Source organism: Trachypithecus francoisi, unplaced genomic scaffold, assembly GCF_009764315.1.
Source record: "Trachypithecus francoisi isolate TF-2019V2 unplaced genomic scaffold, Tfra_2.0 Lachesis_group2, whole genome shotgun sequence".
NCBI classification, from domain to species: Eukaryota; Metazoa; Chordata; class Mammalia; order Primates; family Cercopithecidae; genus Trachypithecus; species Trachypithecus francoisi.
Window position 1 is genome coordinate 165231275 of NW_022681465.1, and position 24580 is coordinate 165255854.

General features: G+C 40.8%; 1 protein-coding gene and 1 long non-coding RNA gene across 3 annotated transcripts in view; one reads left to right on the forward strand and one right to left on the reverse strand.

Moving 5' to 3' along the window:
* LOC117065939 lies at window positions 1-18659 on the reverse strand. The gene is made up of 3 exons (XR_004430109.1): window positions 18483-18659; window positions 18262-18378; window positions 1-1603 (listed from the first exon to the last, which is right to left on the reverse strand). It is a non-coding gene; the product is annotated as an uncharacterized LOC117065939 (long non-coding RNA).
* CUNH5orf63 (chromosome unknown C5orf63 homolog) overlaps window positions 18655-24580 on the forward strand; it is a 23830-nt gene continuing 17904 nt past the window's right edge. Inside the window, exons 1-3 of one of the 2 annotated variants that reach the window (XM_033181377.1) lie at window positions 18655-18763; window positions 20502-20603; window positions 24141-24309. The gene's annotated coding sequence lies outside the window, so the exon portion shown is untranslated. The remainder of the gene's footprint in view (window positions 18764-20501; window positions 20604-24140; window positions 24310-24580) is intronic. The other variant, XM_033181379.1, reaches the window with a different exon arrangement.

Genomic DNA, 24580 nt, shown 5'->3' on the forward strand with positions numbered 1-24580 from the left:
ACTAAAAAGCTGCCACCACTGATAACATTTCTTTACTGAGAATAATCCACTTGAATATGCTTCATTACAAAAAAATAAAATCTTGGTTTAGTTCCTTGTGATAGAGGAATCTGAAAGTTTGGTGCAGCCTTAATGGCTGTCATTGCTGAGAAAGATGCTTCTCGAAAATATGTTGATCCAAATGTAGGAAAGATGCATTGTTGGCTGGGATTACTAAATCATGAAACTTATTTTTACTTGCATCCACCAATTATAAGAAAGTTCTTTTTTTAAGTTTGCTAGTGAATTTCATTTTTTCCTGCTCTATCATTTGTTCTTGCCAGCAAATTAAAACTTAATGTATTTTTATATGTTTAATAAATGAATCCTTCAAAATATCCTGAAACGCTTCATTTTAAAATTGATTTTAAAATTTTATTCCTAGGTTTTCTAAGTTTATAATGTTCTGATTGTTAAAGATTACACTTACACAGCTTTGGCAACAAAAATAACATTAACGATGGAAACATTTTCAGCCACTATTTTCAAAATGCTTTTATCATAGCACAGGTTTTTGGTTTTCTTTTTTCAAAAAGCAACTGATTTCTCACCTTAGAGATGTAAATTAGTTTGTTTGACTGAGAAAGACTCTTCCTTTAAACCCCTCTCACTGACTGACTGAGTGATCTTGGGGAAGCCACTTTTTGCCTTTCTGAGCCTTGGTTTCCTCATCTGTAAAATGGAGCTAATGGTCCCTACTTTTCAAGGCTGTGTCATGAGTCAATGACTTAACCCACTTAAAGCAGAACATGCCTGGTTCATGTATCTAAATGGGACCAGTAACTGTGTTTATTTGTTCAAAACTGTCTAAGAAGTCTACTACCATCTGCCACTTGTCACAGGAGGACAACGTACTTGCATGATTGCAAACGTCTTTTTGTAAAAAAAAAAAAAAAAAAATCGCACAACTTTAAGTTAGACTATGCTTTATTTCACCCCTAGATAAGCCACAAACCTCTTTGTGACACAACAATTGTCATGTTTATTTCCCATTTAAGCTAGTGTAAAGATAATACTAGTAGCAATTCTGCAATTTAAGATACATTTCTTTAACAGGGCACAGTTAAACTACAGGTGTTTGGAAACATGTGAATGTAAACGAACCAAGGAAGGTCCTGCTGCAGCCTTCCTTGTTGGAAGACTTCTACTCTTGCTTCAGTGTCCTGTGTGACCTCTCAGATGTGGCACAAGACTGCCTGATTCACCAGACATCAAATGTTAGTAGGCCTACTTTCTTTTTTTTTTTTTTTACCCTTATATAGAATGTAAATATCAAGGGGATTTCATGTACCTTGTGCCCTCCACTGTGGAGTCCACTGCCCTGGTCTAGTGGTTTCCTAACAAAGATTCTCTAGATACTACCAGACCTACTAAATCAGACTACTTGGGTGAGGTCTGCTTCTCCATTAGCTCCCAGCCTGCTGGCGTCTGACAACTTGATGACACTAACCTCCCTACGTGGGCAGCTCCTTTACAGCAGCCTTGATGGTGTTCATCTTCTTGAACATTTCTGATGATGAAGAGCTTACTACCCTCCAGTGTGGTCCAGCTCATTTTTGGACTCCTGTAATTGTAAGAAAACACGTTCTTCTGCCTCCCTGTAGCTCTACCCACTGGTATAAGTATATTGCTCTCTGGTGTCAAACAGAAAATGATTCACCATCTCCTCCCTGTTCTCCCTCTCTCCTCCCTAGACCCTTAAATCAATTCCCAATTGACTTGGTTTTTAGAATATTTCTCCCATCCCGATTCCCCTCCCCTGGCTGGTCTCCTACTTGGAAATATTGCCCAATATCCTGTGTGTCATCAAGCCAGGGCAGAGCACTGCGGGTGTGTGGCCTCCTCTGATTGCTGCTGCAATGGGACTGTTAATGCCAAAGAGATTCATCATCACCAGCTGAGATTTGCCTGCTCTCTCCAATTGGGTGCTACATATAGATGCAGCACATACATTCATGAATGGTAGAAATATTTGGCATAATTGAGTTGAAGGATTTTCATACTCTCTTCAAGATATTCCCTCTGTGGCTACATGTGCATAATATACTGGTTCATGGTGCAAAGTCCTAAAGATATGATATTCTAAATTTTGTGTTTCTATCTTCATCTTGTTTCTTACCATTAAAAATATGCCATCAGGCTGGGTGCGGTGGCTCATACCTGTAATCCCAGCACTTTGGAAGGCTGAGCCAGGGAGATCACTTGAGATCAGGAGCTCAAGACCAGCCTGGCCAACATGGTGAAATCCCATGTCTACTAAAAATACAAAAATTAGGCAGGTGTGGTGGCTGGCGTCTGTAATCCCAGGTACTCGGGAGGCTGAGGCAGGAAAATCGCTTAAACTCGGGAGGCGGAAGTTGCAGTGAGCCAAGACCGCGCCACTGCACTCCAGCCTGGGCAACAGAGCGAGACTCCATCTCAAAAGAAAAAATGGCATCAGGACAAACACTGAACCTAGGATCACGTCAGCTGGCACCATGTAGGCCCACCTCTACTGTGTGACTTTCAGCAGGACACTTACTCTTTTTGTACCTCTCAACCCTCAATAAATAAAATGAGAATATCAGTGCCTACCCTCCTGACCTCAGAAAGTTTTAGCAAGAATTAAATCAGTTATAAATTGTGAAAAATGTTTACAATGGCTTTTAAAAATAGAATGTAGATATTACTACCATTATTATTACTATGTAAGCTGTAGGCACTTAATAAATATTAATGGAGAAATGAAACAGATAAATGATAGAGAAAGGACTGAACAATGACAAGAAGGAAGATCAGAGTAAGATAAGACACAACATCAATTCAAGCTCTTGGCACCTTAAGCCATTGTCTGTTGCTGATGGCAACACAGAAAGAATCACAGTACTTTAAGTCCAAGACAGTGTTTAAAATTTAAAGAATTCAGGGCTTACTTTCTGGCAAGGGATCATCTCACCCACGATTTCTAAAGTTCCATGCAGTTAATGAGGCATCTAGTAGCACCTGTTCAGAATCTACCCGGAAGAAATGTAATGGGGAAGAGGCAGAAGCTAAGAGGCAAGGCTCACATTCATCAATGCACATTGCTAGTCTTCAGAGGATAGCAAAATATTTAACTGCCGGGCAGCAAATCCCATTTGACTGTTTAAGTAAGAGGTAATGATTAATATCAAGCTAAAAGTATGTGCCTTTCTACATTTTATTATATAAAATACACTAATGGCATATATATGAAATAAAATTGCATTTTCAACAAGTTTTTCATTCTCCCATGAACTAAGCATCACAGGATATTTGTTCCTATGCATTTAGTCATCCATCCATTTATTCAAACAAACAGCTCTTAAGTGAATATTATGTGCTCAGCTTTGTCCCAGGTATAGCAGCAGGACTAAAAGAAGAATAACCTTGCAGTCGGGCATAGGAGACACACACACATACAGAGAGAGAGAGAGATTTAAATGCACTATGATGTGATTGAACACAGACAGATGACTCAGGCTGCAGAGGGCCTTACAGGTGATCTTTGAGCAGCAGATCAGTCAGGACTCAGTTGTAGATCAGAGAAACCATTCTAGCAAGTTTAAGTAGAACAGGATTTAATGCAGGAAATCAGGTGCTAACAAAATCTTTGAAAGGTCAGGAAAAGAGGTCTCTGTAAAACCTGGAGAAATATATCCTAGAACAGTACTGCAAAACCGGACTCCCAAGTGGAGCTGCCTTCTCTGCCATATTCAGGAAGCTTGGAAATCAAAAGGCTGACACTGCAACCATTGGCTCCAGGAATATAGCTCATTTGCAATTTTCATGGATACAAATGTTGGCTCCTGTTAGACCCTTGCTGGGGGGAAGAATAAAGGCTAACAGATCACACAGCTCTTGCCATTTAACTCAATTCTGATTTTAAGTCTTGTGCGAATGCCTCTGACTAAAAGAGCCCTAAATCATATTTGGAACCTCTGCAGTACAGAAACCCCAAGAAGAGGGTTTGAACAGCTACCAGTGAGCCTGTTTAGCTCACCCAGCTCAGCAGAAAATGTAAAGATGAAACAACATTAGGGTGGAGAAGGGGAAAGGACTGAAGCTAAGAGGAACAGCATGTGCATGATACTAACCAGTATTGGACCTATGCCCTTGATGAGCCACAAACACAGCCACGTAGAGCACTCGAAATGTCAAAATCTTTTTGGTCATCCTTGTTACTGACATTGTAATACTAACATCAAATCCATATGAGTGCTCTGGTACAGTAAATATGAACTCAGAGTCAAGAGACAGCAATGCAATGCTCTTCCCAGCTCTGACAGTGACAACGTCCCTTGGGAGGTCACTTAACATGCCTGGCTTCATTTTTCCTATTTGTAAGGTAGAAAGAGTTTCCATGATTCTCTTCTAACAGGAAGTAATAAGAAACAGAAACATCAAAACTCTTATCTTGGTGTGAGTGGTTATACACATACTAGACATCCTCTTTAATGGAGGAAAGGGGGACAGTTACAGTGTGTGCAGACTCGCTTTTGACTAGTAAATTCCTTTCCTAATAGTACAGTATTGCAGTTTTGTTAGGATAATGTTAGAACAGTGGCCACTCAATAAATGCTCATTGGCATGAGATTAAAATGTAATAATTCTGGAATTCAGTTTTCTTTGGAAATGTAGAACTCTTCCCAGCTTTCCTCTCACGACTTGAAGAAACCTGTCATAGAACAGCACATGTTGACTGGCAAGGTAAATAAGTGAGAGAGCCAGAGCTTTGCATTGTTTGCTGGGCCTTGTGCTCAGCCAACGTGAAGGCTTGGCAAGCAGAGTTGTCTTCCATTTCACAGTTTTCATGAATATGTAATTCATCTACTCACAATAGACATATTTAATGCAGTTTGGAAAGCCACATGTTATTTCCTTGCTCTAATGGCCTCTTCTGCCCCTTTTTAGAAACAGAGAGGCTCAGCAGCTGTTGAAGGTCAAGCTACCACTGGGTTACTGAGTTACAGCACACAGCAATGGTGGAGACCACGTGACGTATAAACTAACTGCAGGAGTACAGGCGGTATGCCATGGCGAACTATCTTTAAACACCTCTTCCTTCCCAGACCAAGAGGAAACAGGAGTCCAAGCAAGCTATGAGAGATAATATACAATCAGATAAGCTTTTAAGACAGGCACTGGGCTGAGAAAATATGACACATGTAGTAAGGATTCCATTTAGATTTTTTCCCTCATCATCTGCACTTATGTGAGAATCAGTGGTGACCAGAAAATAGCGCAAAACCAAAAAACCACAAACAACCCTAGAATAAGACCTGGTGGCAAAGAAACTGTGTCTTCAAAGTGACCATCTACCTCACGATAGCAGAAGGGAACAGTAAGTCTGAGGTTTGGGCCTTCCTCAGATCCAGATGGAGACAGCTAGTAACACGTCTCTGCTGTTTTTTCATTTCCTCATTTTTGTATACATACACACACACACACACACACACACACACACACACGCTTGGGAAGAAAGAGAGAAGAATTTCACAGAAATACTCTATGCCTTAACCAATTAACAATTACAAGATAAGAAATATGACTATATGATAATTGAATTGCCACCAGCAGTACAAGAAGACAAAGCCAGTTTCATTGCACTTAACGTGTTTCTTAGATTAACTTTCTTTTATTCCACCAAACTTATGCCTTACTCCTGTCTTGTCTCTTTGACTAATGAGAATAACTGATCCCCACTTGCTAACATTCAGACCTGTCAAAGTACTGGTATCCTTCAGTCTCCCTGCTTTTTCCACTCTTGGAAGCTACTAAGAAAGTAGCTACCACTCTTGATTTTATAAAGAACCTTCTTAAATGTATTACCATTTCAAGAGATTTCTTCTGAATCCTGGCCAACTTTGACTTGCTCTTATTAAAAAATGGAAATGTTTAAAATGTAAGAATGCTTTATATCTGCAAGGTAATGAGCAACAATGTGGCTAGTTCAAGCTGAGATTTTTTCCCCCTCTGTTTTAATCTTTCTTACGTGTGGTAACCATTTAGAGTTTACACAGAGCTTTGAAAAGACAGTCTTGGGCTTGGGGTATGGTAAAAGCCAGGGTGCCATAGAAGACTGGCACCTTTTATACTGGCAGAATAACTGTCTTTAAAGGGTTATTGTGAGGAGTAATCGGGGCAGAGTAGGAATTATGGAAAAGAACCAACCATATACAGAACTAGAGAGCCTGGCACATGGCATAGGCCTTGGGTCAGAGGGAACTTCAGAGCCCATTCCTCCAGCATTCTCTGCCTCATCTCAGGACTGCTGAGACATGAGGGCCTCCCTCAGCATGCAGGATTCAGGCGGACATGACTTGGTTTAAACAAGAAACCAGCTGGTTCTCAGAGGCTTAAGAGGATGACTGTGAGGGTCACCAAGACGACTCATCTTTTCTCAGCAGCCAGAGAACACAAATTTCCCTGACATAATTCAGGAGAATGGATGGGTTAGCCAATTCCTTCAGGGGTAAAGTAGAGCACCATCCAGCCATTCTCACCAACAATCCATGCAGGACTCACAAAGCGGGAGAAGACCCTAAAGGTTTCTTGCCTAAGAATTGTATTGTATTCACAATCTCTGGGTAATTACCTGCTTTTCACTTTATTGTGCCTAGGCAGCTTCAGTGCTCATGACACAACCCAGATGTGAAAGTTTCTACAGAGTAGTTTTTTCCAATTCTGTGAAGAAAGTCACTGGTAGCTTAATGGGGATGGCATTGAATCTGTAAATTACCTTGGGCAGTATGGCCATTTTCACGATATTGATTCTTCCTATCCATGAGCAAGGTATGTTCTTCCATTTGTTTATGTCCTCTTTTATTTCATTGAGCAGTGGTTTGTAGTTCTCCTTGAAGAGGTCCTTCACATCCCTTGTAAATTGGATTCCCAGGTATTTTATTCTCTTTGAAGCAATTGTGAATGGGAGTTCATTCATGGTTTGGCTCTCTGTTTGTCTGTTATTGGTGTATAAGAATGCTTGTGATTTTTGCACATTGATTTTGTATCCTGAGACTTTGCTGAGGTTGCTTATCAGCTTGAGGAGATTTTGGGCTGAGATGATGGGGTTTTCTAAATATACAATCATGTCATCTGCAAACAGGGACAATTTGACTTCTTCTTTTCCTAATTGAATACTCTTTATTTCTTTCTCTTACCTGACTGCCCTGGCCAGAACTTCCAACGCTATGTTGAACAGGGGTGGTGAGAGAGGGCATCCCTGTCTTGTGCCAAAGAGCCTGCAGTGCCAAGACAATCCTAAGTCAAAAGAACAAAGCTAGAGGCATCACACTACCTGACTTCAAACTATACTACAAGGCTACAGTAACCAAAACAGCATGGTATTGGTACCAAAACAGAGATATAGACCAATGGAACAGAGCAGAGCCCTCAGAAATAATACCACACATCTACAACCATCTGATCTTTGACAAACCTGACAAAAACAAGAAATAGGGAAAGGATTCCCTATTTAATAAATGGTGCTGGGAAAATTGGCTAGCCATAAGTAGAAAGCTGAAACTGGATCCCTTCCTTACTTCTTATAGAAAAATTAATTCAAGATGAATTAGAGACTTAAGTGTTAGACCTAAAACCATAAAAACCCTAGAAGAAAACCTAGGCAGTACCATTCAGGACATAGGCATGGGCAAAGACTTAATGACTAAAACACCAAAAGCAATGGCAACAAAAGCCAAAATAGACAAATGGGATCTAATTAACCTAAAGAGCTTCTGCACAGCAAAAGAAACTACCATAAGAGCGAACAGCCAACCTACAGAATGGGAGAAAATTTTTGCAATCTACTCATCTGACAAAGGGCTAATATCCAGAACCTATAAAGAACTCAAACAAATTTACAAGAAAAAAACTAACAACTCCATCAAAAAGTCAGCAAAGATATGAACAGACTCTTCTCAAAAGAAGACATCTATGCAGCCAACAGACACATGAAAAAAATGCTCATCATCACTGGCCATCAGAGAAATGCAAATCAATATCACAATGAGATACCATCTCACACCAGTTAGAATGGCAATCATTAAAAAGTCAGGAAACAACAGGTGCTGGAGAGGATGTGGAGAAAGAGGAACGCTTTTACACTGTTGGTGTGAGTGTAAACTAGGTCAACAATTGTGGAAGAGAGTGTGGCAATTCCTCAAGGATCTAGAACTAGAAATACCATTTGACCCAGCCATCTCATTACTAGGTATATACCCAAAGGATTATAAATCATGCTGCTATAAAGACACACGCACATGTATGTTTATTGCGGCACTATTCACAATAGCAAAGACTTGGAACCAACCCAAATGTTCATCAATGACAGACTGGGTTAAGAAAATGTGGCACATATACACCATGGAATACTATGCAGTCATAAAAAAGGATGGGTTTGTGTCCTTTGCAGGGACATGGATGAAGCTGGAAACCATCATTCTCAGCAAACTATCACAAGGACAGAAAACCAAACACCCCATGTTCTCACTCATAGGTGGGAACTGAACAATGAGATCACTTGGACGCAGGAAGGGGAATATCACACACCGGGGCCTGTTGTGGGGTGGGGAAGGGGAGGGATAGCATTAGGAGAAATACCTAATGTAAATGACGAGTTAATGGGTGCAGCACACCAACATGGCACATGTATACATACGTAACAAACCTGCACGTTGGTACCATAGAACATAAAGTATTAAAAAAAAAACAGTTTCTACAGAGGTGCAACGTATTAGCCACCAATAATACCTTTACCAACTGCAACTTTTCTCAATTTCCTTGAGCTGCTTACAGAACAAACAAAAACCAGCTTTATCAATTATTCTAACCATTTGCCAGTTACTTAGGTTTTAAGGAGGCTTTGATGTGCTTTAAAACCACATTTGTGTTAAATACCAACGTAAATGAAGCACAGCAATGAACAAAAAGCCTGCAGCATAGGACTGTAGTTCATGGAGATGGTAGTTCTTCCCCCACTTCAGGATATTTCACTCTGAGGACATTAAACTATCATTAAGATTGTCTTCCCTTCTAGGCCTCAAGGATGGATTTACTTTTGTACAATTCTCAGACTTGATGGCTAATAGCAGTCATGCCGAACACAAACATCTGGACTCACTGCAGGAAATCATCACCTGAGTGAATGGCATGGAAGAGCTTCAGTGCCTCAGCCAGCGATCCAGAAATAAAACGTTGTCTTACCAAAGTAAGAAGTGAAACTGACAAGACCTAAAAACTGAACTTCAGGGAACATTCTCCTGCCATCAAAGTGATCATCTATTCAGAATTTTGATATTTGGAAAATAGTAGGGCAAGAGATGTAGACTATAGGATTTGGGGTGTGTTTTTCTTAAGTAACTCATAAGCACTGCAAATATAGCTAAAACCCTGCACTGTACCCTCAAAGGATTGACAGCACCAAATGAAGAGGGAGATTTTTCATAACTATATTTGAAACCCTGGTCCTTGTCCACCAAGAAGGAGATAAGGTTTCCAAATCCGCATGCTGGAGATTGTGGAAATTCAATATTTCTCTGAATATCTGGGAGACCAGGACACAGGAACAGTGGTTTACAATCACAGAATTACTTTTTCCCGCCCCCCTCTCCCAGTAATTAATGGGATTACTGGATCTAATGGTAGTTCTAAGTCCTTTGAGAAATCTCCAACATCTATTGAATTGTTCTCTGGAGGTTTCCTATGATTGCATCCCTTATGTCAGCGACCCTAACAAGAGACTCAAGTCCTCGGTGACCCCGCTTGTCTTTTGCCCCCTGATCTCCTCCACCAAAGCATCAACAAACACATGTGTAATAGAAGTGTCACTAAAAAGGTAGGAGTCTTCGCCCTGGGCACAGCAGGGAGACATTTTGTAGGCTGTCACGTCTTACCTGGGAAGAGAGATACTTTACTTACTTATTTTTGGATCAGATCTTTTATTTTTATAATTTCGACTTTTATTTTAGATTCAGGGGGTACATGTGCAGGTTTTTTTACATGAGTATATTGTGTGACACTGAGGTTTGCAGTACAAATGATCCCATCACACAGGTAGTAAGCATAGTATCCAATAGGTAGTTTCTCAACCCTTATCCACTCCTTCTCTCCCCACTCTAATAGTCCCCAGAGTCTATGATTCCCATCTTTATGTTCATGTGTACCCAGTGTTCAGCTCCCATTTATAAATGAGAACATACAGCATCTGGTTTCTGTTCCTGCGTTAGTTCACTTGGGATAATGGCCTCTGGCTGCATCCATGTTGCTACAAAGGAAATAATTTCATTCTCCTTTATGGCTGCGTGGTATTCCATGGTATACATGTACCACATTTTCTTTATCCAGTCCACCATTGATGAACACCTAGGTTGATTCCATGTATTTGCTATTGTGAATAGTGCTACGATGAACATATGAGTAGATGTGTCTTTTTGATATACTGATTTATTTTCCTTTGAGTATATACTCATTAATGGGACTACTGGATCTAATGATAGTTCTAAGTCCTTTGAGAAATCTCCAAATTGCTTTCCACAGTGGCTAATTTACATTCCCACCAGCAGTGTATACGTATTCCCTGTTCTCCACAGCCTTGCTGCCCTTATTATTAATTTTTTTTGACATTTTAATAGCCATTTTGACTGGTGGTGTGAGGTGATATCTCATTGTGGTTTTGATTTTCACATCTTTGATGATTAGTGATGTTGAGCATTTTTTCACGTTTGTTGGCTACTTCTGTATCTTCAAAAAGCGCTTTAAAATGCATTATTAGTCCTCTCAGCCATTCCACCATCGGCAACTTCTTAATGGTTGTAGCCACCCTAACCCCTTAACATCTCATGATTTTTCTGATCCTTCTCACCTCTCCCTGTTTACACCAGTTATGGATTGAATTGTGTCCCCCAAAAAGATATATTCATAGTCCTAACCTCCAGTGCGTGTGAATGGGACCTTATTTAGAAACAGGGTCTTTGCAGATGCAACAAGTTAAGATGAAGTAATTTAGGTGGACCCTAATCCAATATGACTGACATCTTTATAAGAAAAGGAGAAGACGCACAGACAGACACACAAGGAGGATGCCATGTGACAACAGAGGCAGAGCTGGAGAGATGCAGTCGCAAACCAAGGAACCAGGGATTGCACAGGCACCAGGAGTAACCAAGAAGAGGTGAGGAAAAATTCTGTCCAGAGCTTTGTAGAGGGAGCATGGCCCTGCTGACACCTTGATTTCAGACTTCTAACCTCCAAAGTGGAGAGAATAAATGTCTGTTATTTTAAGCCACTCAGTTTGTGGTACTTTGTTAAGGCAGGCCTAGAAAACTAATACAAAACTCCCCTTCCTTCTGTCTCACTCCCTTTTATTTTCTCAGCAGAGATATTTAGTATCTCTTTATTATCTCAACACCTATCCTCAGATCTTCATCTCTGGCCCACAAGCTGCCAATGAATGCATTCTCCTGAATAAGGACAGTTCCCTCTCCAAGAGAAATTCTGATGCCAGAGGTCAAGAAAAGAAATTTTTTTCTCCATTACCTACAGTGTATTTAGATTAGGAAAACATATAATCCAAGTGCCCAAATTAGATTTGGTGGTCTAAACTCTACAAATTGGCTGTTGCTCTTTAACAAATAAGCACACTCCCGCTTCACATGCATTGGCAGCTTCCCGCTGTCAATAGAGATGAAGACCCCCTGCTTGCAAGAGCCCAGAAAGCTTGCATAAGGTCGCCTCTACCTCCCTCTGCCTCATCCAGTACTGCTACCCAGCTGCCACTCTTGGCTCCACCCACACTGCCTTCTTTCAGTTCCTCATTTTCAACACATCCTCCCTCCACCCTCACACCATTGACCCTGCTACTCTTGCTGCCTGGAACGCTTTCTCCAGATTCCTGCCCTAGCCTGTCTCTGAGATAACTCTAATCGTCGTCTGATCTTAGGTCAACAGTCAAGTCCTTTCCTAAAGCCCCAGGACTGTGATGTATATATCGCATCTCCCAATCACAGACTTTTATGGCACCCACCGCTTCTCTTTAGTAATATTTATTCGTTGTTAATTACAACAGCTCTCTTAATTCAGCACCACAGGGAATTAAGTGATACTTTCAAATCCCTTTGTAAAACGTATTGATGGATTGCCCAGATCACGATCAACACTTGTGGCTTCTGCCACCTGGTAACCTCAACGCCTCTACTCCCACCAGCTGAGATTATGCTTACTAAGAGTGGGTTGTTTTTGTTCCCAAACCTGTTTATGGCAGTTGTACTTGATTACTATAATTATGTAGTTTAATTAAATATCACATAAACTGATCAAATATGAGCATAAAAAGAGAGTTACTGTTTCTATGAAAGCTCAAATGCTTTGGAAAGACTTGAAAAGCTGGGGGAAAATAATTGCTCTTAAATTAGTTGTAGGCAAGACAAGTTTGTAAAAGATTGGGGAAAAAATAAAAATATAAGTGAATTCACTTAGTGAAGACACTTCACAAGTGTCTTTAAGTTTTCCCTTCACTTTAGAGTATCTGAAACTGGAAATTATAGATGATGTGCATATCCCACCATTTTGAGTGGGTTTTATGCATGAAAGATAACGTAAACTTTCAATGACTGGATAGAGTCTAAAAGAAACCATCTTGACTCTAACAAATTTAGCAAATGAATGTTCATTTATGTATTTTAAGTAAGAAAATAAAATATTTATTATATATAACCATATCTATACAATTAAATATATATATCAAATCATATACATACTTCCCACTTTAACTGCATTTTCCAATTAACTAGTTACTGGTCTTACTCCCATTGGAAAATGGGTTTTCTACAGTAAATATTGACATGATCATTTCATTAAGATTTGACTGTGAGCTCTATTACAAGGAGTACGTGTATCTGGTTCAACACTAACATTCCAAGCTGGGTGCGGTGGCTCACACCAGTAATCCCAACACTTTGGGAGGCCCAGGCAGGTGGATCACTTGCAGTTACGAGTTCAAGACCAGCCTGTCCAACATGGTGAAAACCCATCTCTACTAAAAATACAAAAATTAGCCAGAGGCGGTGGCGTGTGCCTATAATCCCAGCTACTCAGGTGGCTGAGGCAGGAGAATCGCTTGAACCCAGGAGGTGGAGGTTGCAGTGAGCCAAGATCCCACCACTGCCCTCCAGCCTGGGTGACAGAGCAAGACTCTGTCTCAAAAAAAAAAAAAAGAAAACAAAAACAAAAAACACTAGCATTCCAGTCCAGGCACAGTGGCTCAGGCCTGTAATCCCAGAACTTTGGGAGGCCGACGTGGGCAAATCACATGAAGTCAGGAGTTCAAGACCGACCTGACCAACATGGTGAAACCCTGTCTCTACTAAAAATACAAAATTAGCCGGGTGTGGTGGTACATGCCTGTAATCCCAGCTACTCGGGAGGCTGAGGCAGGAGAACTGCTTGAACCCAGGAGGCGGACGTTGCAGTGAGCTGAGACTGTGCCATTGCACTCTAGCCTGGGCAACAAGAGTGAAACTCTGTTTCAGAAAAAAAAAACACACACACACACACACACACACACACACACTAGCATTCCAGTGCTTGACTATGGCACATAGTAAATACTCAGTCAGCATTATTCTGAATAAATTGGAAAATTTCCTTTATTTTTGTCCTGTGCACACATAGCAGATAATATTCAAATATGTGCAAAAAAATTACTCCTCAGAATTCTTCTGAGCAATAAGTGTTAACTTCAACTTTGTGGAAGACTGCTCAGTATGTTGGGGTATGTTTGAGGGCCACAGTATCTTTTCTTTCTTACTGATAGGCTGACTGCCCTGTTTTGTCTGAACAGGACTCCCTGGATGGGGATGAATCTGAACCAGGGAATAAAGGAGGTGCATTTTACTCTCCTCTCTTTATGCTGTGAGAAATCTATCCTCCTCCATGATCTAGCCTTAGTGAACATAACAGATGGGTTTAATCCATAAAAATGGAAAACTTTTCCCATTTCAACTCCATTTCCTGCCTGTCCAGGTAAAACAAAACCTTCCCTGAGGAAATGATGTAAATGCACTCAACATTCTTAAAAAATCCTACATAGCATAAAATATTGCTAGGAACTGAACCATGTTTCTTTTCATTTACATTTAAAAAGAATTATGAATGGGGTAATGAAAAAAATATAGATGGGAGTTAGGAAAGGCTTTCCAATTCCAGCTTCATTGTGATTTCCTTCACGAAACTTCAGTTACCTTGTCTGTAAAATGGGACTGATAAAAATGCATGCCCTGTCTATCTTATAGAATTATTGTGAAGAATCAAATTAAATGATATCTATAAAGACTTGCAATACTACAAAGGGTGACATAAATATGCCCTGGTATTGTTACTACAAGGTGCCCTATGCCATCTTTCCTCAACAGTGTCAGTTTCTGCCCTTCTTCTTTGTGCCTGGCAGGCTGCACTCGATTCATTTCCTTTAGCACAGATACAAGTAATCTTCTGTTATTACAGATGAAAGGAAGTTGGAAGCTACTGATTTTGGAGTAGACAACAATGGTCTTGCTCCAACAAACCTTCTGGGGAAATCCACAGGACACTCATCTCCTATCTTGCCCCACAATCTTTTTAAGACAGATAAAGAAAGAAGTGTGAGTCAAGGTCCCTGCAAAAACTGTAATTTCATCACCAGTAAGGGTTTAAACTTTAACAGCTTTGGTATCCATCTGTCAAATGTCATTTGTTGGTTCCTAGTAGCTCAAACAAAGGAAAAAACACACATCCACTTCCTTCAATAAAATGTAAAAGTCTACAGTTTATCTATATTTGTGCACTCAAGCCATACTAATTTATTCTACAATTACTTTTACTTTTTAGCATTTCTATTTGGCTCTTATACTACATAATTAATGGTGTTTACATGGAAAGGTTGTTTATGTAAATGGCCTAAGTGGATCACTGAGCAAGCTTTAAAACAAATAAACATTTTTCTCCTTTTAAAATTTACCTCACTGTTCTCTGAATGTCTGGCAGAAGAGCAGAGTTTTTAAAATGTCAAAAGGGACACAGGAATCAGACTTTTGAGATCCATTCTCCCCTGGTGAGTTGGGCTTATAATTCTGTTTCCTGTAATGGTTGGCCTGGGGGGAGTCAACAGCGACCCCACTGACCCAGCACATCCCAGACTCAGAAGCCTGTCTTTTCTTTGGGAGGCTGCCACTGTTTTTCTCCACGACCTTAAACATAACACAATATCTGGCCCTTACAGATCGTTTCCTGCAGAGTTTGCAGACCTGAGGATGGGAGACTCATGAGATAAACAAATATGCTCACTATAAAGACCAGAAATACACCAGGAAAGAAAACCTACCAAAGTTTCTGAACACCTCCACCAAAACAACTGCATCACCTAATTGTGGCAATTACTGAGATTGTCCCTCTTTGTCAAAGTTCAAATTGCACGTTGTTTGAGTGGCAACACAGAGCCAAGTTACTGTAAAACAGAGCTGGCATGACAGTCACTACTTGCCAAGACATACATTATTTTTCTAAGGCATTCTGAAGGGAACATATTGACATCAAAGGCCATTTCTTTAGTCCTGCTCTTCCAGAGGCAAAACTAAGAGGGCAGGAGTGAAAATACCTTCCTCCACACCCACACAGGCCACCTTTCAGAGGCCTTAAGAGGGAAGCCTGGCTCCAGGTCATCTCTGGAAGAATAGGTCATGTGTTCCCTAAAGTACCTTTGGAGTTATGTCAGGAGTTACAGATCAGACTGTGGCAGCAGGTTTTCTCTACACCAGGCTTCTGCCTCAGAGATGACCATGGAAAAACTCAACCCAGGTGAGTTCTGAACATTCTAGCACACAGAGATCCCTGCACCAGTCCTATCCAGATTGGTAGAGCATAGCCTAGAATTGCAGTCCAGACCTAGAGGAGGACATGCAAGTCAAATGCCTAATGACAAGCATGTTTTTTTCTTTGTTTGTTCATTTTTGGGTTTTTTTTTTTTTTTTTTTTTGGAAACATACTTTCGCTCTTGTTGCCCAGGATAGAGTCTCAGCTCACTGCAACCCCCGTCTCCTGGGTTCAAGTAATTCTTCTGCCTCAACCTCCTGAGCAGCTGGGACTACAGGCACCCACCACCACGCCCAGTTAATTTTTGTATTTTTAGTAGAGACAGGGTTTCACCACGTTGGCCAGGATGGTCTCAAACTCCTGACCTCAGATGATCCGCTCACCTTGGCCTCCCAAAATGGTGGGATTACAAGTGTGAGCCATCGCGCCTGGCAATAAGCATGTTTTGAATGAACAAAATCGTACAAGACCCATAACTGTCTTAAGACCTTCGCATTCTTAAAACATTCTTTCACATCATTTGAAACATATTAAAAGGTATATACATTTCACACTTAATAATTTTTCTATAAAAGGACTTTTCAAATTTTCCTTGTGAAATTATTTGGCTAAAAGTTAAAATATAATTTCTCTACACTCATCACATATACTCAGGAACTCTCACTTGGTGAGAGCATCTCATCTAAAAACTGTTTTCTAATGTAATGAAGTTGTTATGAATGCTAAATCCAGCCATTAATGAAGCTGACAGTGTTCGATTTTGTGATCATTTAATAAATGCTTATTAATTTTGCTATGACTGCCTTTTTTTGGTTTTGTAGACAATCATTTTTCCTGGCCGGACTCCAGATATTTTCCCAAGCAGAGCTCCTTTCCCCAGCACTGCAGGCCCTGGATCTAGAGGCTAAACTGGTCCTCTGAGCTCATGGCAGTCAGCCAGGCACTCCCAAAGAGGGTATCAACCAGAGTGAGTTCTCAGGGATTCCCAGACATTCCACAGGACTCCCTCTAACCAAAACAATAATGGGGAGGCTCTGGGTCTTGTGCTATCACTTACAAACCCAAGAAATTCTTACTGATGAAACTCAAATTCTGAAAATTTGTGAACTTTTGGCTCCTTAGAGAAATTTACTCACAACCAGTGCTAAAAGCCTTCATTGTTGGCCTTGGTGAATCCATTCTTTTCCTTCAGTGGATGAAATCAGGTTTCATAAGTCAAAGTGATTTTATAAACCTTTGTCTTCCAACAATAAATGAGATTTGGAAGCTGATCTGGAGTTACATTTCTAGTAAGCTTTTCTGTCACTCCGCAATATCTAAGATACGCATGCTCCACCAAGGTGTCAGATCCCTTCTTTAAAGACATCCTATCAGCAACTGTTAGGTGGAGTGTGCTTTACCACTTGACTTTTTTTTTTTCCAGAAAAACTAAGTCTTATCAGAGTGCATTAACTCAAAAATAACCACAGGTAGTCTGTTGACAGTCACAAAATTCCCTCTTTAGCCTATCAGAAAATGCTGAAGTGACAAAGAACTTGTAAATTCTACTATCTTAATGTGGCTTCCAGCAACATCACATAATCAGTGTGGTTTAAGGAATTCATTCCTGACCTTGGTTTGCTTTGTATCTTTTTTAAAATCACTGAGTACACATTGAATTTATAGTGGGAAGCTTAAGACATCAGACAGCATGAGATGGAATTCCAAATCTACCATTTTGTAGCTGTGAGAACTTCAGCAAGTTATTAAACCTCCATTTCTTCATCTGTAAAATGGTACTGATACTTAACTGCATTGTTCTCAGGATTAAACAGACTAATGAGTATAAAGCTTTTTGTGAGCAATCAATAAATGTTAGCTTTGAGTATTACTATAATTATTATCCATCATTTTCTCATTATTTACTATACCACCATTCAAGCCACCACACCTACAACCTCAACTGCTCAGTAGCTTCCTCACCTCCCTGCTTGTTCTACTCTTGCCCATCCTCAACCTTTCTCATCTACTTCCCAAAGCTGAGGGATCCTTTCAGAATGGAAAAGCAATCAATTCACCCCCTTCCCACATAAAACAGAAATGCCCCCAGCTACCCTTAGCACAAACCTGAAAGGCCCTGCATGGCCAGACTCTTGCTTACCTCTCTAGCCTGTTTCCACCTCTCTCCCCATTCCCTTTAAGCCTCAGTCACACTCGTCAGTCTTCTGCATACAACCCATACTGCACACCCTCCACCAGACCCTTCCCACATCCTGCAGAGCTGTCCCCAACCAACGCCCTTCAAATCCCAGCCCCAAAGCTACCTCTTCAACGAGATCCCACTCAGATCTTTTCTCATATTCCTTCCCTGCAAAGCACTTAGCTGAATAAACGCATTACCTATTTAATAAGGGATGATTTCCTAATGTCTGCTTTCCCACACGATTTTCAGTTTGCGGGAGGGTACAGCTGCCAGTTTTGCTCATCGCATTCCCCATAACCTAGTTCAGCCAAGACCTAGTGGGGGAGGAGAGTAAATATTAAATTAACGAAAGAATGAATGCATGCAGAAGGGTTAAAATGGCTCGGACTCCGCAGCCTCGAAGAGTTGGCTCCCGCACCTGAGGCTCGTTATTAAATGGTTCCTAAACATGCGGGGTCACTTTTCCGTGTTTTGTTTTTTAGTTTGGCCTTGGTTTGTGTGTTACTCTTCACGAGTAAAGGTTCAGGCGCCGCCATCCTTGAGAGCGTAGGCGGGACCCCATCTGAGATAAACGGAGTCCGCCCGGCAGTGCTGCAGGCGTGGGGCGGAAGTGCGGGGAGCGGGGCCGGCCCCTGGCGGGTGCGGGCGGAAGTGCTCGGCGCAGGGCGGAAGCAGAGACGTTGGCGGCGTGAGGCTCAGGTGGGTGCCCTTAGCCCCACGCCGAGGTTGGGCGTTCGCAGGTCTCGGGCTCTGAGCCTACGCGCAGGCTGGCGGGGGTTCGCTATGCCGCATGCTGCCAATTTAGATTGTCGTTAGAGGGAATTTAATTAAACCGGGAGCCATAAATCCATGAACCACCCGGGGGGAGATTATAAACGCATGTGCGTGTGTCTGTGATGGCGCTCTGGGAAGTAAAGAAATGACGGGCGGGAAAAGGAAGCTTTTTTTTTTTTTAAGAGCAAGCCGAAAACATCTCAACTTCCTACTCTTCGGTGATTCACAGATGCCCCGTCCTGGGTTTAATTGAATTCTATGAAGTGGTAGTGTAATCACACTTTGGAGCCCGCGGAGCAGACTGCCTTTTTAAATAAATATTTTTGAGCAGCCATGTTGACCTTTAATTGGGGTGAAAAGGTTGAAAGGTGCAGCAGGGAACATTGTGAGTGCTGGGGCTCTCTGGATCAGCTGTCTGGAATTCCTCTCAGCCTTATTGGGCAAAAGCAACCCTCTGGGTACTGAACAATGAGAATAAATCAGAGACTGTACCTTCTCAACAAATATTCACTTCTGACAAATAGCAGCTCATACAGTTAATAAGTCCAAGGGTAGAAAAGTCCCCACTAAAATGTCATTGTGAGTTAGACTTGTGACTGTTTCTAACGCTGTCTTTAACAAGGATTGTTTTGCTTGGGTGATCTTTATTCTTGTTTATTAATAAATAGTGTGTATGTGGTACTTTACATTTTAGTGCCCTTAAAAACAAATCCATAGTATGGCCTTAGCTTGACCCCAAGATTCTCAATTCCTCAAGGACAGGAATGGTGTCTAAGATCTGTTATATCCCAATACTTTCTAGCGCATTTCCCCGCATTAGTATACGTTGCCTTGTTTAAGCAGCTACTAGAGCGGTGCCTTGGCGCACAACACTGAACAACTTGAGGTGCCTATTAGAGGCCACAGCCTTTTCATTTGGTCATATTCTGAGGACTAGCTTATAAAAATGCATGTGAAGCTCTCTACCAATATTTGTAGCTGTATACATTGAGGTGCATTGTAGGTAAATAGCAGAAAGATTTAAAACACTGAGAAAAAAGATACACCCTGGAAATACTGGATAATTATGATAATACTGGGGCAAAGCAGAACTAATCATGGTTCTATGTGAAATATTGTAGCCCAATAACCTGGGTCCTGTTCTGCTGAGGAATTGCCTGGAACCAGAAAGACCCTGTTGTGAAAATTAAGATTGGTGGGGCTGGTGCTTTAAACAGGCAGGATCCTCAGTGTCTTTCTTCCCTGCTGCTGTGGCAGCAATAGCCACATGCCAAGGAAGGATCAATATTTTTTTGTCTCCTTCATCAGAGGAATATGTGACTGTGTGGTTTTATTTAGATGGACTGTTGGCAGGTAAATAATAGAAACGAGGATTTTTCCAACTTGGGAATTGATTGGACTGTGTTTCTACTTTGTTCCAGATGCCTGGCTCTAAAGTACCCAGAGGCACTGTGAGAAATCCCTTTAAAATAGGTTATTTTTTATTATTAAAGTTTTTTATTTCATAACTTGTATATACTCTAGCTGGCTGATATATTCAGTTACTCTAATGCTAGGGTTTCGGGTTTCAAACATAGCAGGACCTTGAGGTGATCTGGTACAAGTAGCGAGGTGTTTTTATGTTCCTTATTTAAATCTAATTTTTGCTACTGCTTTATTCAAGGAGTATACATCAGAGGAAGCCAAAAGCCAGCTGGAATAGTTCCTGAATACAGTTTTAATCTTGTTTGCAATTATTTCAAAGGGGAGAAATCATCTGGATCAGGTATGTGTAACTACACAGCAGGGACTAGGTGAGCTTCCTCTATCCTTCCCCTAGTATTGCATAACAAATTCTAGGGACAAAATCATTTGGGGAAGAAAATTCAAATGAAAAGTTTTGGTGGCCGGGCGCGGTGGCTCAAGCCTGTAATCCCAGCACTTTGGGAGGCTGAGACGGGCGGATCACGAGGTCAGGAGATCGAGACCATCCTGGCTAACACGGTGAAACCTCGTCTCTACTAAAAATACAAAAAACTAGCCGGGCGAGGTGGCGGGCGCCTGTAGTCCCAGCTACTCGGGAGGCTGAGGCAGGAGAATGGCGTGAACCCGGGAGGCGGAGCTTGCAGTGAGCTGAGATCCCGCCACTGCACTCCAGCCCGGGCCACAGAGCGAGACTCCATCTCAAAAAAAAAAAAAAAAAAGAAAAGTTTTGGCTAAGTTTAGCATAGATGTGATTCCACATCCCTAACTTCCCATCCCAGTACAGCCACGGAGAACAGGAAACATGAAGATGTTACTGTCTTTTTATTCCAATCCTTACCAAAGTTAAAGTTTCTAGAGATGGAGGCAAACTGAAAGTACCTACCTACTATTTTTAGAAAGTATCTGTCTCCAAGGATATCAGACCATTTCACCAGTAATATCTAGTAACAGCCTTTTTACTGTTATAGCCTTCATCACTGTGGTATTGTGTTATTTGTTTGTGAGTCTTTCTCCTGCTCAAGGTGTGAGTTCCTTAAGGGCAGGGACAATGTCTTAATCACTTTTATATTTCTAATACATGGCACAGCACCTGGCACATTGCAAATGCTCAGTACAAGCTGTAGAAATGAAAATATATTGTCCCTGAAGGGAGGTTGGATCTATAAAAAGTATAAAACACTGGGAGTGTAACAAGATAGAGAAAAGAATATAAAGCAGTAACCTCCTTTCAGATTGTTACTAGAGACAGAAGTAATGCTTTAATAAACATCTTGGAGCGGGGAAGAGTGTATTTGGGAATCCATTAGATGCTCCTCAAACTGCCTTCCAAGGAGATCTGACCTGGTCAGTTGTGGGTCCTTTGTTGTTTAGAATATGCAAGCTGAAAGCTTCCGCCAATCCTGTCTCCACACTCTCTCCAGGTCTGCCATGCAATGCCTCACCCAAACACCTGTTTAGCAAATATTTGAAGAGTATCTGCTTGAAAGTGTGCCAAATTATTAGCTTACGTAGGGCACCAGTATCTTGGTTTGGTCTTGCCTTAAGCATAGAGGACCTCCGTAGAGTCACTATCTTAAGTCTGGTCACTATTTTAAGTCTAGGTTGCCCAAATAATATTGAAGGAAATCCATGTTTGTCTTTTCTACCTTACTAACAACGTTTCAAAGGAGTTCAAAGTTGACAGCTTTTTGTGTTGTAATAGGACAGTGGTGGTATATGCTGATGCGTTCTGTTGCCAATGGGATTGCAGCAGAAATCACTTTGTTACAACTGGAAACAAATGAATTTACTCTCATTGTTCCAGTGCTTTTTCATGTTAATCATGAAATAATGGGGAAATGATTTTTAGTCAGGAGGGAAGGACATGGCGTTGAATTATTTGATTTTTTTAAAACTCTTTGTTTCTTAAAACACATAGTCCTTCCATCTAGTGAAGAAAAATGATACTATTATTTAATAGAAAACTCTGTAAATTCAGCCATTTTTCCAGGTTCAAAAATGAAATGAATGTGAATCTTTTTCGATTTAGAGAACAGAGCCTAATTCTTATGGTAAAAGAATTCTGTCTGAAACTGAGACTTTCCTTATTCTCTCCATCCTTAAATTAAACCTTATACAAAATGAAGTGTCTGTTAATTGATATACCCTGAGGATTAATATGAAAAGTGTTTTGAGATTTTTTTGGAAGAAAGAGGGTTGAATTTGGAGATCCCTTCTAGTTCTGAAATTATGTGTTGATCTCATTATATATAAAAATATGCCATTGTTCCAGGAGAAAATATAGAGAAATGAACTAAAAAATGTAGTATGAAAGACTTAAGCATTAGTTTGCTTATACATAAAGCAAGAGGAATCTCCAAAGTCACTTCCAGTTCCAAAACATTAAAAAATTCTATCCAGGCACCTGTAGTCCCAGCTACTTCGGAGGCTGAGGCAGGAGAATGGCGTAAATCCGGGAGGTGGAGCTTGCAGTGAGCTGAGATCCCGCCACTGCACTCCAGCCTGGGCGACAGAGCGAGACTCCGTCTCAAAAAAAAATAAAATAAAATATTCTATCAATGATAGCTATTAAAAAACAGAATAGACTCAAAAGATTGTAGAATCCCACATAACTGAGAGATGCCACAGCCTAACATCAAGCAAGAATGGATGGCTCCCAACATTCACATTGAACACTGTATTTCTACAGGCCTGGGTCTTAACTGTTATCACAAGTCCAGGGAAATGCTGGATTTAGCAATTCAGTGTCCAAAGTCACTTGCTACAAAATGGCTAGCAATGAATGAAACGTCTTTTAGGTTTTGTGGGGGCACAAAGATAACTTCATCTCTTTGTCAAGATAAATTGAAAACGGTTGGAATTTTAGGGACAAAGAGAAGACATTGCCTGGGTGGATGGTTTTTGAATTGCAAACAGTTGTTTTTGGGAATAGGATTATGTGCTTTTTAAATAGCAGGGAAACTTGCATTACTAGCTGGGTACAATAAGACCAAGATGTTTAATGGAATTGTCTTCTTTCTAGGTCAGTACTAAGTATGAGAGATATCTTCAAAGGGAATGGGTCATGTTGGTTAAGAAGGATAATGTGGAAAGGAGTCTGCATAATTCCGTATATACTTTGTTCCCATCCCTTGAACTAGAATGATTTTGCCCTCATCTTAATGCTATCTTTATGGAATGAAGGAATTTTCAAATTGGTTTTTAAACTCCATTAAGTCCACATGTATGATATAACCCAACCACATTATTCAGGTTTTCTTGGCTTTCAGGAACAGCTTTGCAGCCATTATGTCATAATTGAACCGAATATTGTTGCACACTCTGAATTTGGAATATGCTGCTCTGGCTCCAGGCCAGTTGCTGAGTCAGTATCTTTGGAGTTGAGGATGGAGGGGAGGGGTGTAGTGTGTACAAACCCATTGTGTTAACAGGAATTAGTCCAGAATTCCCTTTGGAATCTTGGGAACTAGAGGGGGTATATGGTGAGCGTACGTTACTGTTCTTGATTAGCATCATTATTTTATTTTCTTAGCTGAGTGTTTGGAAACTCTTCCCTGACATTGTCATGTGCACCAACCCCATTACTGAGTAGACTCCTCTGAAGCAATGATCTGGAAAGTGTGACTGCTAAGATCTAAAGATTCTAAAACGAAATCTTGCTTATACTGAAGACTCCTCTCCCCTTCCACTTTACATTTGTCAGCTTGCCACCGCTGAGGCAAAGATAGCAGTGCTTCTGGATGGGAAAGAGAATGCCAAGATGAAGAGGATCTTTCATTTAAAATCATCTTGAAAATGTGTTTAATAGAAAGAGAAATTCATTGTTTTCTCTTTGTAGGGGGAGTTCCATCTTGGATACTTAGACAGTTGCAAGATGAGTGCTCTAGTGTCACCTTCCCCATTTTCCAACTTGGTTCCTTCTGACACCAGCACTTACCAGTTATGATTGAGAAGTAAGAAAAGAGAGTCTGCAATGAACAAGTACCTTTAAACTTCTGCCTGGACCTGTAAGTGAATTTGAGTCCTCTTTAAGGGTCTATTTTAGGCTCTTACAGGTAAAAACTACTTTGGATTTTTTATTCCAGGCCTTATTTAGTCATAGCCTATTCCCATGGCATTTGTTTAGCATGGGATTTCCCCTTCTCTGATCAGGAGAATGCTTGAGGCCCAAAGCCCCAGGCACAGTTCCTTTGGGTTTCTAAAATGAGAGAATGGGACAAGTGGTAGCATTTCCATTTAATTGTGGATGAAACTGAGGCCTTAGGAGATGAGGATTTA